The sequence below is a fragment of the Dipodomys merriami genome, unplaced genomic scaffold (genome assembly GCF_024711535.1).
Source record: "Dipodomys merriami isolate MVZ:Mamm:240054 unplaced genomic scaffold, mDipMer1.0.p SCAF_161, whole genome shotgun sequence".
Taxonomy (NCBI): domain Eukaryota; kingdom Metazoa; phylum Chordata; class Mammalia; order Rodentia; family Heteromyidae; genus Dipodomys; species Dipodomys merriami.
The window spans coordinates 1,058,937-1,061,162 of NW_027202949.1; positions in this window are offsets into that span (position 1 = coordinate 1,058,937).

Below are 2,226 nucleotides of genomic sequence, written 5' to 3' on the forward strand. Positions count from 1 at the left end.
ATTCTCAAGTTGTTCACGCAAATCCTGTATCAGTTTTTGAGTAGCTTCCTCACGCTTGTGATATTCCTGTATAAACTTCTGGGATGCCTCCTCTCTCTCCCTATCACGCTCATACAGAGTCCTTTGTACATTGTCAAACTTCTCATTTATCATGTTTGCTATTAGTGTTTGTAGAGCTATTTGGGAACTCTCCTCTGGATTATTCTTTATCTGTTCTAATCCCTGATTATCAAGATTGGGAATTGAGATACCCGAATTTGCCATTTTTCTTGTGTTTTTCCGGCTTACTCGGACCATTTGAGATGAAGATTGCACCAGTTTTGTGCTAGAACACTATCTTAAGGCAACCATCAACCAAAGTTTGCATTTGTACAGTCAATAGTCTACAGATACAATCTAGTTCAACAGATACATCTATTCAACATCAAACAACTATATGTTAAAGGACTTCGAACCGCAGAAAAGAATTTGGAAAACCAGAAATTATTAGGATTAGGGAGAGATGTGGGTAAAAAATAGGAATCGATTGGTGTGGGGAGGCACAGGGAGAGTTAACTATGTCCTAATCACAATGCAGGAAATGGGTTGGGTAGGATGCAAGGAGAGAGAGAGAGAAAAAGTAGAGACGGAAAGGGGAATGAAGAGAGACCAGAAAAAAATAGAAACGTAAAAATTAATGTTATTATAGAGGTTAAAAGACCGTCTATTTAGAGAGGAATGTGAATATGTTCAGAGAAGGGGAGGGACATAGAGGAGATGTGAAAAACTTTAAGGATGGGAAAGGGAGAAGAAAAGATCAGAAGTTCAGTAGAGCTAGACAAAAAACAAAAAGATAATTAAGAAAGAAAGAAAAAGAGAAAGAAGACAAGAAAAGAAAGGAAAACGCTCATTCACATATTCCTAAAATAAAAATTATAAGATGAGAAAAAAAAAAGTTACTGGAAAACAATTATTTTTTCAGAAGAGGCAAAAATTAAAGATTAATAAAAGTTTTAGAAGGGAAAAAAATTTATATATATATATATATATATATATATATATATATATATATATATATATATATATATATATATATATATATATATAAGGTAACAAAAAACAAAAAACCAGCAAAAAAAAAAAGAAAAGAAGAAGAAGAAAGAAAAAAAAAGAAAAAGAAATTCTTTTGATTTTTTTTTTGGGGGGAGGAGTGGGAAGAATCCTGTATCTCCCTTTTGTCTGTAACCAGTCTCTTGTTGGAGTCTCTGGTCAGCTTGAGGTCCTGTGGCTTGATTGGTTTCTTAAGTCGGTTGGTTGGAAGAAGCAGAAAAATGCTCTGCTTTACCCAAGCTTTTGAGATCCCCCTCCCAGGTTAGTTTTCTGGGAGGGTGATCTGCTTTGAGAATCACAAAAGAGGGGGATGTGGTGATGAGGCTAGGTTCTGGGTAGAGTTGAGGCCTTTCAACAAACAGTAGTTTTTCCCTGGGGCTATTTTGTGATAAAGCTCACAGCGCCCAGCCTGGAGCCATTCTCAGGGTTTCTGTTTTTCAATTGATTGTGGTGGCTGCTAGAGGGAGGGGCAGCCTCTGGCTCTGGTTACCCAGTGAGGCAAGGCACTCCAATGGCTGGCGCCTGAGCTGGGTGACTTTTCCCTGGATGGAGCTGAGTCTGGCAGGTCACTTCGCCATTAAGTTCTTGTGACCTGCTAAATGACTCGTTTTATTCCAAGGCCTGAGCTGGAGCTGGCAGCTCCTCTGAGCTTTGTCGGTATCCAAGATGGAGATCACCGGTGCTAGGGGGGAAGGGGTGGCCTTCCCTCCTCTGCTCCCTGAGAAGGAGTGAGGATGTCGGGCTTGTACTCACGCCCAGTCTTGGATCCTGGGTCGTCTCTGGTCTGCAAACAGCAGGATGAAGATGTCCGTTCCTTTTCGGTTCTTGTTGGTGTTGAGTAGAATCCGCTCCTCCGCTGCGTCTGGCACCTTTGTCCCGGACTCTCTGTGTCTCAGTTATGACCCCGCGGCGGTGGTCGCTGCCGCGACTCTGCCACCGCAGAGGCAGCTGATGGGTTTCCTTGGCTTCCCCTCTCTTGTCTAACTCTCTGTCCTGTGATGGCACACTTGGTGTGATTCTCTGGCTTAGGACTGTTCACTGGAATTCTAAAACTGCTTTCTATGCGAGAGCTTGTTCAGATTCCAGCTTCTCCTCCGCCATCTTCCCAGAACTCGTCACCCTAATTCTTACCTTCAC